At 43.3% G+C, this 16,022-nt stretch overlaps 1 long non-coding RNA gene across 3 annotated transcripts in view; it reads left to right on the top strand.

The window, feature by feature from the left end:
* Positions 1 to 16,022, top strand: part of LOC129652816 (uncharacterized) — a 51,148-nt gene that overhangs the window by 23,746 nt on the left and 11,380 nt on the right. Inside the window, exon 4 of one of the 3 annotated variants that reach the window (XR_008714794.1) lies at positions 1,776 to 1,887. The exons of the other annotated variants lie outside the window; for them this stretch is intronic. This is a non-coding gene — a long non-coding RNA (uncharacterized LOC129652816). Of the gene's footprint in view, positions 1 to 1,775; positions 1,888 to 16,022 lie in introns of those variants that run through there. 3 annotated transcript variants of the gene reach the window in all.

The following is a 16,022-nucleotide window of genomic DNA, read 5'->3' as shown; positions in this document are numbered from 1 at the left end:
AGGAAGAATGAAAATAAAAAGAAAATTTTCAGAAATGGGACTTGAAAAAGGCAATGGCTTTCTAAATCCAAACAGCAAGAGAATATGAGAAACACTTTAGAAAATTATGAGTGACCTTTGCTCCATTAAAGATCAACCTTTTGTCAAAGACAGATTAAGAATATGGTCTCCGCACTTTGGAGAAGGCAATGGCACCCCACTTCAGTACTCTTGCCTGGAAAATCCCATGGGCGGAGGAACCTGGTAGGCTGCAGTCCATGGGGTCACAAAGAGTCGGACACATCTGAACGGACTTCACTTTCACTTTTCACTTTCCTGCACTGGAGAAGGAAATGGCAACCCACTCCAGTGTTCTTGCCTGGAGAATCCCAGGGACGGGGGAGCCTGGTGGGCTGCCATCTATGGGGTCGTACAGAGTCAGACACGACTGAAGCGACTTAGCAGCAGCAGCAGCAGCAGCTCCGCACTTATTCTTAATTATCCTCAATGGATTATTGTGCATAAGGAGAAGTTCAAGTTAAGACAATGGGCCAAGTAAAAGTTCAAATTCAGATAAAATGACTTTGGGACAAAAGCACAAAGTTGTGGCTCTTTTAATGAAGTCCAGATGTTCAAAGTGCCTACTGCTGATTTGTGAGAGACATGAAGGCAGGAAAGCAAAGCAATATTGGTATTTGTATTGGTTCTGGTATTTCTGTTAAGGAAGTAGAATTCTAAGTATGGTTACAGGAATATGAAAAGGTTGGTATAAGGTAGTTATGAAGCCTATTAAATTTTTGAAAGACATATATTGGGTTGGCCAAAAAGTTTGTTTGGGTTTTTCATATCATTTTATGAAAGAAGCCCAAGTGAATTCTTTGGCCAACCCAATACTTCCAGAAAGAACTAAGAGTCTGTGACTCAGGTTTCAAGTGATGCTTGGACTCCCAAATATTTCTTACTAATCCTTGAAAACCTCCCTTTTTACTGTTCAAGAAATTCTATTGCAGTTGCTTAGTGGAGGCATGTAATAAAATAGGTGCAAATTTGGCTGTTATTCAGTGAATCTGAAACTTTTCAAAAGCAAGTTATGAAATTAGGTAATAAAATAAGAGATGTAAAATATATGGATGTTGTAAGATATAAGAACCAGACTAGAAATCTTTAGTGTCGCCTTTATGCTCCAATATATAGTTCTATATTCTTAGCCAAGAAATCATACCTTTCTGTATCACACTGCTTTTTCAAGGCAAAACTGCAGTGATAGTATATCAGCTAGCCCTTTAAGAATTTCGTTTTGAGAATATAATGGAAGGGAACATACTTTGAATATGTTACAGAGTTGTGTAAAGTAAAACTTGAGCCCCACAGGCAATCAGAGGTCTGTAGCTATCTCCTATTGGTGATGCAGCCTCAACCGTCACCTAACTGCCAGGATCTATTTAGAATATCCACTTTGTTTTGATCCTGTAAGATTATGTGCACCTGAGCATTAAATGTTCATTTAAACACTGAACATTTAAACAAAAAAAAAAAATGCCTTTTTCTAAAAATAAAGCTTTCAGATGGAATGGTTTGTAACACCTAAGGTTGAAAGAATGAGACCATTGTCTTTCCAGATTATATTAAATTTTAACTGTGGCAAATCAAGTAATTCAGAATAAAAGTAAAAATTTAAAAACAGCAGGTTCTGTTTTAAAGATAAAGATCTAAGGAAAGCTCAATAGAAAATGTTTTCATTTAAAGTGAATTTACATTCTGGGCATAGCAAATTGTATTTCTTTTTTAAACTACAGACGAAGTGAAGTTTGAGATGTGAATGTATGCATTTCCCCGAGTGCCTCATGAATGCTTTCCGGAGCCCCGTCAAAGATCAAAACCACTCTAAGCAGTGCCATGTCAATTAAAACTGTCTACAAATTGAATGCATTTTGGCTTTTGTTCAGTTACTCCAAATAATGTCAAATGCCTGAAAGGGTCAGTCATCTTCAATAGTCTGAACTGAAGGCCAATTTTTCAAGTTTGGTTTATAATTCAAAATAGAGCCTATGCTGTCTTGACAAATTTAAAACAACCACCACAAATTACTTCCTGCCCATGCCATATGCATAGATGAGCAGGCCTGGGAGTTCTACTCATTAAAGCTCTCATTCTGGGATCCAGAATAATGTATCAACTACAGTGAACAGTGGTGGTAACTATAGCTGAGGGAGAAGAGTGTAGTACACAATTGTCAAAGCAGGCACTGCACTGTCTTTTTGCCCTTCTCTCTTTGCCCATGGCAATGAACACAGCCATGACTGAAACACGTGGCACAAGAAGGTGAAGCCTCCTGCAGGCAGGGGAGCCATGGAACATAACACATTCAACACATGTGGCTGCTTACAGTGCAGATTTATCACTCATGTTCCAATGACTACTTCAGCAAATAGAATATTTTTTTAGAAAGAAAGCGTTAGTTGCTCAGTCGGTCTGACTCTTTGTGACTCCATGGACTGTAACCTGCCAGACTCCTCTGTCCGTGGAATTCTCCAGGCAAGAATACTGGAGTGGGTTAGTGATTCCCTTCTCCAGGGCATCTCCTTGACCCAGGGATTGAACCAGGTTTTCCAAACTGCAGTCAGATTCTTTACTGTTTGAGCCACCAGGGAAGCCCATAATGCTGTTTTCCCCATGTCCCAAACTTACTCAGGACTCAGCCAAGTTTTCAGATACTATGTTAAAACAAACAAACAAAAACCACAAAGCAGCCTTCTAACAACCTATGGACTAAAATATAGTTTTGTTCATAAATAACATTTGTGCTGCAACTCTTCCTTCTCTGGCTGTGTTATAGTTCACAGGGGATCAGTTCAGTTCCGTCGCTTAGTCATGTCCGACTCTTTGCGACTCCATGAATTGCAGCACGTCAGGCCTCCCTGTCCATCACCAATTCCCAGAGTTCACTCAAACTAGTGTCCATTGAGTCGGTGATGCCATCCAGCCATCTCATCCTCTGTTGTCCCCTTCTCCTCCTGTCCCCAATTCCTCCCAACATCAGGGTCTTTTCCAATGAGTCAACTCTTTGCATGAGGTGGCCAAAGTATTGGAGTTTCAGCTTTAGCATCAGTCCTTCCAATGAACACCCAGGACTGATCTCCTTTAGAATGGACAGGTTGGATCTCCTTGCAGTCCAAGGGACTCTCACGAGTCTTCTCCAACACCACACTTCATAAGCATCATCAGCTTTCTTCACAATCCAACTCTCACATCCATACATGACCATTGGAAAAACCGTAGCCTTGACTAGATGGACCTTTGTTGGCAAAGTAATGTCTCTGCTTTTTAATATGCTATCTATTTTGGTCATAACTTTCCTTCCAAGGAGTAAGTGTCTTTTAATTTCCTGGCTGCAATCACCATCTGCAGTGATTTAGGAGCCCCCCAAAATAAAGTCTGACACTGTTTCCACTGTTTCCCCATCTATTTCCCAGGAAGTGATGGGACTGGATGCCATGATCTTAGTTTTCTGAATGTTGAGCTTTAAGCCAACTTTCACTCTCCTCTTTCACTTTCATCAAGAGGCTTTTTAGTTCCTCTTCACTTTCTGCCATAAGGATGGTGTCATCTGCATATCTGAGGTTATTGATATTTCTCGCGGCAATCTTGATTCCAGCTTGTGCTTCTTCCAGCCTATCATTTCTCATAATGTACTCTGCATAGAAGTTAAATAAGCAGGGTGACAATATACACCCTTGACATACTCCTTTTGCTATTTGGAACCAGTCTGTTGTTCCATGTCCAGTTCTAACTGTTGCTTCCTGACCTGCATATAGGTTTCTCAAGAGGCAGGTCAGGTGGTCTGGTATCCCCATCTCTTTCAGAATTTTCCACAGTTTATTGTGATCCACACAGTCAAAGGCTTTAGCGTAGTCAATAAAGCAGAAATAGATGTTTTTCTGGACCTCTCTTGCTTTTTCGATGATCCAGCGGATGTTGGTAATTTGATCTCTGGTTCCTCTGCCTTTTCTAAAACCAGCTTGAACATCTGGAAGTTCACGGTTCACCTATTGCTGAAGCCTGGCTTGGAGAATTTTGAGCATTACTTACTAGCGTATGAGATGAGTGCAATTGTGTGGTAGTTTGAACATTCTTTGGCATTGCCTTTCTTTGGGATTGGAATGAAAACTGACCTTTTCCAGTCCTGTGGCCACTGCCGAGTTTTCCAAATTTGCTGGCATATTGAGTGCAGCACTTTCACAGTGTCATCTTTCAGGATTTGAAATAGGTCAACTGGAATTCCATCACCTCCACTAGCTTTGTTCATAGTGATGCTTTCTAAGGCCCACTTGACTTCATATTCCAGGATGTCTGGCTCTAGGTGAGTAATCACACCATTGTGATTATCTTAGTTGTGAAGATCTTTTTTGTACAATTCTTCTGTGTACTCTTGCCACCTCTTCTTAATATCTTCTGCTTCTGTCATGTCCATTTTCTGTCCTTTATTGAGCCCATCTTTGCAGGAAATGTTCGTTTGGTATCTCTGATTTTCTTGAAGAGATCTCTAGTCTTTCCCATTTGGTTGTTTTCCTCTATTTCTTTGCATTGATCTCTGAGGAAAGGTTTCTTATCTCTCCTTGCTCTTCTTTGGAACTCTGCATTCAGATGCTTATATCTTTCCTTTTCTACTTTGCTTTTCGCTTCTCTTCTTTTCATAGCTATTTGTAAGGCCTCCCCAGACACACAGGGGATACTGATGGGTAATTAGAGTATGCTGCTGGTGCTAGAGGGGGCTGTCTCATCTCTACCAGAAACTGGTGCCATTAAAAATGCTCACCTGTCAACACTCACACCATCTTGGCAAAGCCTGCAATTCCTCCAGTACTGGCTGGCCGGAAATGCCACGTTGGGGTAACTTGAAATTATTAGAGAACTGCTGTATGAAAGACGAAAATATGAAAGGGACTTAGGTTGTCAGAGTGTGAAAAGTTTGAGTTTTATTAAAGCCCAGCATCTGAAAAATCAAAGACAATTTTAATGTATTTTTATACATTTTTTTCTGTGTTAATTGTATATAGTCACTGTAGATTGAACTTTGTATCAAGGTAAAATGAGTCTTCAACAAATTTAATATTTTAAAAATTTAATAGTTTTAGCCTGGAATCCTACTTTTTTTGATTCATATCCTGCTTTCTTTGTGTTTTTTTTTTTTTTTTGGATATATTTTACTCATTTTTTATCTTCCTATAAGTTTTTATCTTTTTTTTCTTATAAATAGTATATATTTTTAACCTTATTTGAGAACTTTGCTCTTTTAGGAAGCAAGGTTAAGCAGTTTATATTCATTTAAATAAGTGGAAAGTGATGTCAGGAAGGAGTCCCCTGCTTAGGGCTGTCTTCAACAAAAATAATTTGGCACTTAAATGGGCACGGGAAAAAGCCCCTTTCTGCGAGCTTTGGGATGTAGACAGGAAATTGTGAAACTGTTAGCAGCCCTCCTGAGTCGGACCCCAGCAAGTGTCCTTCTGCCTAGTGTCGCTGCAGCGAGTAGGAGAAGGTTGAGTTGGGTTCTGAAGCAAACGAAAGCTTTACTGTGATCAGAGGTGTGAGCTCAGGCTCTAGAGCACAGGCTCTCCTGGTGACAGGCTGCGGTGGGGCTGCTTTGTGTGGTCCCTGCAGCTGGGGTGGGGGGGGTGGGGGGCCGGGGAGGGCGCTCAGCGCTGCCGCTCACTCTCCAGAGCGCAGTGCCGCGCGCAGCATCTCCGCACAAGGCCCACTCCTGCCATCTCGGATGGCGTGTCCTGCGCAGCGTCTGTATGTGGCCCTGAGCTGAGGTGCTGAGGCAGGCGTTTTGCACTGGGAACTCCAGTCTGAAGGGCTGCGTCTGAGACCTCTGTACACAGGATCCTGTGAGCCAGTGAAACTAGACTAAGCACAAAGGAAGAGGGAAAAAAAGAAAAGTTTAGATTTTATTATCCAGATTCTATTTTTATTTCCCTGAAATTGCTACTGGATCTTGCTGGTGACAAATCCCTCCTCTGCCTTTTGTCCTGCTCCTCATCCTTGCCTGGTGGCTCAGACAGTAAAGCATCTACCTACAATGCGGGAGACCGGCTTCAATCCCTGGGTCGGGAAGATCTGGTGAAGGAAATGGCAACCCACTCCAGTATTCTTGCCTGGGAAATCCCATGGACGGAGGAGCCTGGTGGGCTACAGTCCATGGGGTCACAAAAAATCGGACACAACTCCTGACTTCACTTTCACTTTCATTCTTGATGCTGCTGCTGCTAAGTCGCTTCAGTCGTGTCCAACTCTGTGTGACCCCATAGACGACAGCCCACCAGGCTCCCCCGTCCCTGGGATTCTCCAGGCAAGAACACTGGAGTGGGTTGCCATTTCCTTCTCCAATGCAGGAAAGTGAAAAGTGAAAGTGAAGTCGTTCAGTCATGTCTGACTCTTTGCGACCCTATGGACTGCAGCCCACCAGGCTCCTCCGCCCATGGGATTTTCCAGGCAAGAGTACTGAGGGGCGCGGAAAGGATGCAGGTCTGTCTTCTGTAACTGTTTCCTGCTAAGTGTGGGCATCATCACAACTCAGGTGGAGGAGCAGAATGTCCCCCAGTGGCCTTTAGGTGTGTTTGTCTGTCACGAGGCCTCAGGCCTGACTCTTTTTCTCCATCATCCCACTAACCTTTTGGAGACAAAGGACACCAGACAATTTAAGATACATGCCTAAATACTAGCAAGAGGACAATGGTCACTTGTCCACTTTTTCCCAAGAATGTAGCTATCTTGGTTTTGGGCCTGTAGGCAAGTATGTCCTGATGTCCAGGCTTACTGCTGTGGCCTGAATCTCCCTGCTCACACTTGTGTTTTTCAGAAGAGAAGCTTCAAGTCAGAAAGTGTTTTGCATGTGTAGTCGAGGGCACCCATTGCCCCAGGCTATCCCTCCAGAGGTTAGTGCGAGGTTCCCAGAGAGTGACCCCTGCAACTCTGGGGCAGTGTGAGTGGTTAGGGTCATTGAGTGGGGTCCGTCTACTTTAGAATGAGCTGAACTTGGGGGGCTGCTGGTTTTCTAGGTTTTGGGGTACACTCAGACTCCTGGCCAGAAGGGGTGGAAGGCCAGGTCAGTGGAAGCAGGCAGTACCTGGTGACCATATCTCATGAGAGCTTTCATGGCTTCTGCTACCTGGTGGACATAGCTGAGTTACGCATTTTAAGTGGGCCAGGGTGTCCTGTCTGTTGGACTTGGGGAATGGGTCTACCCTACATGAGTTCAAATGTACTTAACTTTAACTTATCCTTTGTGGCTAACTACATGGGGAGCAGGGCCATGAGAAGCAACCTAATCCAATTTTCTTGAGTTTCCTGTCATAGGTTGGCCAAGGCCCATTTCAAACTCTGAATGGATCTTCCTATTTTCCCCAATGGCAGTTGGGTCTCCAGAGTGAAGGCACATTCCATTTTTTATGCCCAGGGCACTCATGGAGTGGCCAGCAGGATGTAGGGAATAGGGACCACTGGATGTATATCCTTGGTGGCTTCATTGGCTGCCCTGAAGTCCTATAGCTTCAGGTTTAGGACTTCATTGGGTTTAAGGAGAATGGGAGTACTACAGACTGATTGGATGGTCTAATAGGGCCCTTGTCAATTGGGCCCTAGATAATAACCAATCAGGTCTCCCAATGGAAAGGGTACTGTTTCCTCTTGGGCCATGTTTATCTGGGTTTTAGATGGGCTATCATGGGACTGAATCCTGAAGCTCATTTCACCTGTCCCTGGGCCCAGACCTCAGGATTGACTCTGTGGAGGTCAACTTGCCCTGTCCGGGGAGGTCTGTCCTCAGCCGTTAACCTTATCATCATGTGCCCTCTATATAAGGGAATGACAGTCTCCAGTTGTCTCCCACTGAGTGGAGGTAGTCCCCAGTTTATGCAAGATATCTCTTCCTAGCAGGGGTACAGGTCATTCAGGGACATAAGGATGGGATAGGTGAGCATGTGGTTACCCAGTTTACATTCTGCTGGCTCTGTGAATGCCTGTTCTTGAGCTTTCCCTAATACCCACATAACTATGCTACTCTTGTGACAAAATTTGTCTGATGTGGTGTTCAGAGCCAAGTAAGTGGCGTCAGTGTGGACTAAGAATTTGACAGGCTTTCCCTTTATGCCTAATGTCAATTGGGGCTCCTTGGAGATTGGTTGGCATGCCAGCCCTCAGCTCCATCATTTTTAATTTCTTCAGACCATCTGCCTTCAAGGTGGGGATCTGCTATTTCCACCCCACTTTGGGGGTGGTGTGAGCCTTCTCTCTTCCTGTGTCTCTCTTGTTTATATATGGCACATGGCTTGGGTCCTATTTCTTTGGCTCACTGTCTCCTCTGCTGACCAGTTGACACTGGGGGGCAACAGCCAGTAGGTGGGTTTGCTCTGGAACGTTTATCCTCCAGCTTCTATTTGTCAGTTAAGAAAAACCAGCTAGGCAGCCTCTGCTTGGCAAGGTCAAGGGGTTTTCTGTTGGCTCCTGATTGATTGTCTTTGTCTTATTCCGATTGCCAGGGTACTTTCCTGCTACTGCCTGGATTCTGTTTAGGTTCGGATTTTCACTGTGGGTCAGCCTCTGTCTTCCAGTCCCTTCTCCAGTGCCTTGGTGGCCCCAGTGGAGCTCGTTACCCTGAAACCCCCTGATTCCTCATTCTGAAAGAGCATGGCCTGCATTATTTCTTTCTCCTCGTCTGCTTCCTCTTGGGCTTTTGAAAATACCTCTTGGTTTTTATTCCCCCATTTGTCTTTTTTTTAAATTTTATTTTATTTTTAAACTTTACAATATTGTACTGGTTTTGCCAAATATCGAAATGAATCCACCACAGGTATACATGTGTTCCCCATCCTGAGCCCTCCTCCCTCCTGCCTCCCCATTCCATCCCTCTGGGTCGTCCCAGTGCACCAGCCCCAAGCATCCAGTATCGTGCATCGAACCTGGACTGGCGACTCGTTTCAAATATGATATTATACATATTTCAATGCCATTCTCCCAAATCATCCCACCCTCTCCCTCTCCCACAGAGTCCATAAGACTGTTCTATACATCAGTGTCTCTTTTGCTGTCTCGTATACAGGGTTATTGTTACCATTTTGGTGGCTCTGTGTGTCAGCCTTTGTGGAGACATTGGTCTGAAAGAGTCCCCTAAGCAGATTCAGGAACCCCTCTGGATCTTCTCTCAACCCCTTACTATGGATTCTCCTGTTACACAAGTCAGAAGTGGTAAATGGGATGTGTCCCTGGATGGGCCCTCCTTCTCCACTGGGGATTTGCCTCCAAGGAAATACTTTTCCTGTTGTGTTGGTGGACCCTTACTGGTAATTAGTCCTGCACTTTGTCCTTGCTGGACTGCGTTCTGAAGGATGGGGCTGGTAGGGAGGGGCCCATATTGGAATATAGGAAGGAAGGCAGAAGGGACAGAGCAGAAAGAGGAGGGTAAGAGAGGAGATCAAGAAGGTCCTCTGGAGAAAGGTCAAGGACTGGTATTTCCTCAGTGGAGAAGAGTCCATGTCCCTTTTGAAAGGCTTTGTTCTGATGTAAGGCCATACAAGGACACAGGGAAATTCATCCCCTTTTCTTGCATAGCAGATTCAGTTTTTTTTTAATATAAATTTATTTATTTTAATTGGAAGATAATTACTTTACAATATTGTCTTGGTTTTGCTGTAGATCAACATGAATCCACCACGGGTGTACATGTGTCCCCCATCCTGAATCCCCCTCCCATCTCTCTCCCTATACCATCCCTCTGTGTCATCCCAGTTCACCAGCCCCGACAGATTCAGTTGTAAAGTGGTATTGTAATTTAGAGACCCACTGGTGAGCCAGCTTTGCCCATCTCTCAGCATATATTGGGACCAGGCTATACTACATAGTATGTTTTGGGGGTCATGGGGTGATACCTGAAAAGCTTTCAGTTCTGTATAATGCATTCTTTAGTATGGTGGACATTTGGTTCCCCTAGATTCTTTGGGTTTGTTTCCAAGTACTGAGGGGATTGGTTGGAATGACTCATTGGCCCAGAAATGCAACACAATTTGACCCAAATAAGATTCTAGTTCAGGAAATTTGGAACCAGCCCCAAACTATTAATGGACTCCTCAAAGTCCAAAATAGGAGGCATCCAAATGGCCTGGGGACCACCTGATGAAATGGAACAAGGATGCCCAGTGCAAGTTCAGGAAAAGGCACTGGGGTTGCCTGAGTGATAAATGGTACCAGGGTAGGTGCACGACAGTAACTTGGCCTTGTGTGGTCTGCGCTCGTTTCTCTGAAGTGGAAAGAGGAACTTTGTGAGCTACTCAGAAGACCAGGAATCCCATCAATGGGAAGTTCTGCGAGCTGCTGGTGAGAGTAGGAAACACCCACCGACCTACCTCTCCTTGCCCTTTGCTTACGCGGCACACTTTAGACAAAGCTTTGTCATCCAGGGTTCCCTGAGCTCTCCTCCCATTATCAGCACAGAATTCCAGGCACCCCAACAATCTGGTGAGTACCCTGTAGGAATCCCTTGTGCTTTTAGTTCTTACCTGGCAGGAAGTCCCCAAACTCCTCCTTTTCAGCTGAAAGGAGGAAACAGGAGATCCCCTATCTTAGACAGCTGTGTCACTCCATATGAGACCACATTGGTCAGGGACTAACATCATTAAGCTGCTCCGGCCTGGAGATGGTCCTGTCTAACCTCCCATGAGACATTCTGCCTGAGTAACTATCTCAAGCACAGGCCATTACAAATTTAAGGGAAATATCCAATTATATGAGAGTCCATGTCACTGGTCTTCCCTGGGACTCAGTGGTAAAGACTGCATCTGCCAATGCAGCATACACAGGTTTGATACCTGGGTCAGCAGGATCCCCTGGATGAGGAAATGTCAACCTATTTCAGTATTCTTGCCTGAGAAATCCCATGGACAGAGGAGTCTGGAAGGCTACAGTCCATGGGGTTGCAAAGAGTGAGACACAAACAACAAATGGCATGGTTGCTTGGTTGATTATTCTTAGTTGTGTCCAATTCTTCACGACCCCATGGACTGTAGCCCACCAGGCTGCTCTGTCCATGGGATTTTTCAGGCAGGAATACCTGAGTGGGTTGCCATTTCCTCCTGTAGGGGATGTTTCTGACCCAGGGGCTACACCTGCATCTCTTGCATTGACAGGTGGATTCTTTACCACTGAGCCACTTGGGAAGCCTATGAGGGTATACTATAAAAAATATAAAAGAAATTTATACTATGCAATAGGAAAAATGCTGCAATAATCTAATTTTAAAAAATGCGCAGAGTACCCAAAGGGATGTTAATTTTTTTTTAAGGTGATATATAGATGGTCAACCAGAATATAAGAAGTTGATCAAATTATTAGGAAAAAGAAAATCAAAACCAATATCAAATCAAATCAAATCAAACCAAAAAATCAAAATCAATAACGCATATATATGGAATTTAGAAAGATGGTAACAATAACCTTGTGTACGAGACAGCAAAAGAGACACTAATGTATAGAACAGTCTTATGGACTCTGTGAGAGAGGGAGAGGGTGGGAAGATTTGGGAGAATGGCATTGAAACATGTAAAATATCATGTATGAAATGAGTTGCCAGTCCAGGTTCGATGCACGATACTGGATGCTTGGGGCTGGTGCACTGGGACGACCCAGAGGGATGGAATGGGGAGGGAGGAGGGAGGAGGGTTCAGGATGGGGAACACATGTATACCTGTGGCAGATTCATTTTGATATTTGGCAAAACTAATACAATTATGTAAAGTTAAAAAAAAAAAAAAAACACTCACAGCCGTCAGAATGGGTAGCATCAAAAAAGACAAGAGAGAACAACTGTTTGCATATAGTAAAACTGAAACCTTGTGCACTGTTGGTGGAAATGTAAACTATTACAGCTATTGTAGAAAATATGCATATTCCTCAAGAAAATAAACATGGAAGTACCTTCAGTCAATTCAGTCACTCAGTCGTGTCCAACTCTTTGCGACTCTGTGGACTGCAGCACGCCAGGCATCCCCATCCTTCACCAACTCCTGAGCTTGCTCAGATTCATGTCCATCAAGTCTGTGATGCCATCAAACCATCTCATCCTCTGTCCTCCCCTTCTCCTCCTGCCCTCAATCTTTCCCAGCATCAGAGTCTTTTCCAATGAGTCAGTTCTTTGCATCAGGTGGCCAAAGCATTGGAGCTTCAGCTTCAGCATCAGTCCTTCCAATGAATATTCAGGACTGTTTTCCTTTAGGATGAACTGGTTTGATCTCCTTGCAGTCCAAGGGACTCTGAAGAGTCTTATCCAACACCACAGTTCAAAAGCATCAATTCTTCGGCACTCAACTTTCTTTATAGTCCAAGTCTCACATCCATACATGACTACTGGAAAAACCACAGCTTTGACTAGATGGACCTTTTTTCAGCAAAGTAATGTTTCTGCTTTTTAATAAGCTGTCTAGCTTTTCATCCAAGGTGCAAGTGTCTTTTAATTTCAAGGCTACAGTCACCATCTGCAGTGATTTTGGAGCCCCCCAAAATAGTGTCTGTAAATGTTTCATTGTTTCCCAATCTATTTGCAATGAAGTGATGGGACCAGATGCCATGATCTTAGTTTTTTGAATGTTAAGTTTTAAGCCAACATTTTTACTCTCCTCTTTCAATCTCATCAAGAGACTCTTTAGTTCTTCACTTTCTGCCATAAGGCTGGTGTTATCTACATATCTGAGCTTACTGATATTTCTCCCTGCAATCTTGATTCCAGCTTTTGCTTCATTCAGCCTGGCGATTCACATGATGTACTCTGTATAGAAGCTAAATAAGGAAGGTGAAAATATACAGCCTTGATATACTCCTTTCCCGATTTGGACAGTCTGTTGTTCCTTGTCCAGTTCTAACTGTAACTTCTTGACCTGCATACGGATTTCTCAGGAGGGAGGGAACATGGTCTGGTATTCCCATCCCTTTAAGAAAATAGTGAACTGGAATGCAAGATTAGGAGGTCAAGAGATACCTGGAGTAATAGACAAATTTGGCTTTGGAGTACACAATGAAGCAGGGCAAAGGCTAATAGAGATTTGCCAAGAGAACACGCTGGTCATAGCAAACACCCTATTCCAATAACACAAGAGAAGACTCTCCACGTGGATATCACCAGGTGGCCAATACTGAAATCAGATTTTTCTGATTTCTTTGCGGCCAAAGATGGAGATGCCTTATTCAGTCAGGAAAAACAAAAGTGGGTGCTGACAGATGCAGGGAAAGTGCTGCACTCAATATGCCAGCAAATTTGGAAAACTCAGCAGTGGCCACAGGACTGGAAAAGGTCAGTTTTCATTCCAATCCCAAAGAAAGGCAATGCCAAAGAATGCTAAAACTATCACACAATTGCACTCATCTCACACGCTAGTAAAGTAATGCTCAAAATTCTCCAAGCCAGGCTTCAGGGATATGTGAACTGTGAACTTCCAGATGTTCAAGCTGGTTTTAGAAAAGGCAGAGGAACCAGGGATCAAATTGCCAACATCCGCTGGATCATCAAAAAAGCAAGAGAGTTCCAGAAAAAACATCTATCTCTGCTTTATTGACTGTGCTAAAGCCTTTGACTATGTGGATCACAATAAACTGTGGAAAATTCTGAAAGAGATAGGAATACCAGACCACCTGACCTGCCTCTGAGAAACCTGTACGCAGGTCAGGAAGCAACAGTTAGAACTGGACATGGAACAACAGACGTTCCAAATAGGAAAAGGCTGTATATTGTCACCCTGCTTATTTAACTTATATGCAGAGTACATCATGAGAAACGCTGGGCTGGAGGAAGCACAGGCTGGAATCAAGATTGCCAGGAGAAATATCAATAACCTCAGATATGCAGATAGCACCGCCCTTATGGCAGAAATTGAAGAAGAACTAAAAAGCCTCTTGATGAAAGTGAAAGTGGAGAGTAAAAAAGTTGGCTTAAAGCTCAACATTCAGAAAACTAAGATCATGGCATCTGATCTCATCATTTCATGGAAAATTGATGGGGAAACAGTGGACACAGTGGCTGACTTTATTTTGGGGGGCTCCAAAATCACTTCAGATGGTGATTGCAGCCAAGAAATTAAAAGATGCTTGTTCCTTGGAAGGAAAGTTATGACCAACTTAAACATCATATTAAAACGCAGAGACATTACTTTGCCAACAAAGGTTAATCTAGTCAAGGCTATGGTTTTTCCAGTGATCATGTATGGATGTGAAAGTTGGACTAAAGAAGGCTGAGCGCCGAAGAATTGATGCTTTTGAACTGTGGTGTTGGAGAAGACTCTTGAGAGTCCCTTGGACTGCAAGGAGATCCCACCAGTCCATCCTAAAGGAGATCAGTCCTGGGTGTTCATTGGAAGGACTGATGTTGAAGCTGAAACTCCAATATTTTGGCCACCTGATGCGAAGAGCTGACTCATTTGAAAAGACCCTGATGCTGGGAAGGACTGAGGGCAGGAGGAGAAGGGGACGACAGAGGATGAGATGGCTGGATGGCATCACTGACTCGATGGACATGGGTCTGGGTGGACCTTGGGAATTGGTGATGGACAGGGAGGCCTGGTGTGCTGTGGTTTATGGGGTCACAAAGAGTTGGACACGACTGAGCGACTGAACTGAACTGACTGTGGCTCAGATCATGAACTCCTTATTGCCAAATTCAGATTTAAATTGAAGAAAATAGGGAAAACCACTAGATCATTCAGATATGACCTAAATCAAAGCCCTTACAACTATACAGTGGAAGTGACAAATAGACTCAGGGGATCAGATCGGATAGACAGAGTGCCTGATGAACTATGGACGGTGGTTTGTGACATTGTACAGGAGGTAGTGATGAAGACCATCCCCAAGACAAAGAAATGCAAAAAGGCAAAATAATTGTCTGAGGAGGCCTTACAAATAGCTGAGAAAAGAAGAGAAGCTAAAAGCAAAGGAAAAAAGAAAAGATATGCCCATTTGAATGCAAAGTTCCAAAGAAGAGCAAGGAGAAATAAGAAAGCCTTCCCCAGTGATCAGTGCAAAGAAATAGAAGAATACAATAGAATGGGAAAGTCTAGAAATCACTTCAAGAAAATTAGAGATACCAAGGGAGCATTTCATGCAAAGATGGGCACAATAAAGGACAGAAATGGTATGGACCTAATAAAAGCACAAGATATTAAGAAGGGGTGGCAAGAATACATAGAAGAACTATACAAAAAAAGATCTTCATGACCCAGATAACCACAATGGTGTGATCAGCCACCAAGAGCCAGACATCCTGAAATGCGAAATCAAGTGAGCCTTAGGAAGCATCACTATAAACAAAGCTAATAGAGGTGATGGAATTCCAGTTGAGCTATTTCAAATCCTGAAAGATGATACTGTGAAAGTGCTGCACTCAATATGCCAGCAAATTTGGAAAACTCAGCAGTGGCCACAGGACTGGAAAAGGTCAGTTTTCATTCCAATCCCAAATAAAGGCAATGCCAAAGAATGCTCAAACTACTGCACAATTGCACTCATCTCACATGCTAGTAAAGTAATACTCAAAATTCTCCAAGCCAGGCTACAGCAATACGTGAACCGTGAACTTCCTGATGTTCAAGCTGGTTTTAGAAAAGGAAGAGGAACCAGAGATCAAATTGCCACCATCCATTGGATCATTGAGAAAGCAAGAGAGTTCCAGAATACATCTACTTCTGCTTTATTGCCTACGCCAAAGTTTTGACTGTGTGGATCACAACAAACTGCGGAATTACCTTATCATCTGGTAATACCACTTCTTTTTATTTACTTGAATGAAGTGAAATACTTATTTTAAAGAGATATCTATATTACCATGTTCATTCAAGCATTAGTTGCTATAATCAAGACATGGAAACAACTAAAATGTCCACTGATGAGTGGTGAAGAAAATCTGGTTTATATATTCAGTGGAAGATTTCTCAGCCATTAGAAAGAACTGCTGCCTTTTGAAGCCACATAGATGGATCTGAAGGGCATTATGTTAAGTGTGATAAAACAGA

This window comes from Bubalus kerabau, chromosome 5 (assembly GCF_029407905.1).
Source record: "Bubalus kerabau isolate K-KA32 ecotype Philippines breed swamp buffalo chromosome 5, PCC_UOA_SB_1v2, whole genome shotgun sequence".
NCBI classification, from domain to species: Eukaryota; Metazoa; Chordata; class Mammalia; order Artiodactyla; family Bovidae; genus Bubalus; species Bubalus kerabau.
This window is presented reverse-complemented; position numbering and strand designations above follow the sequence as displayed.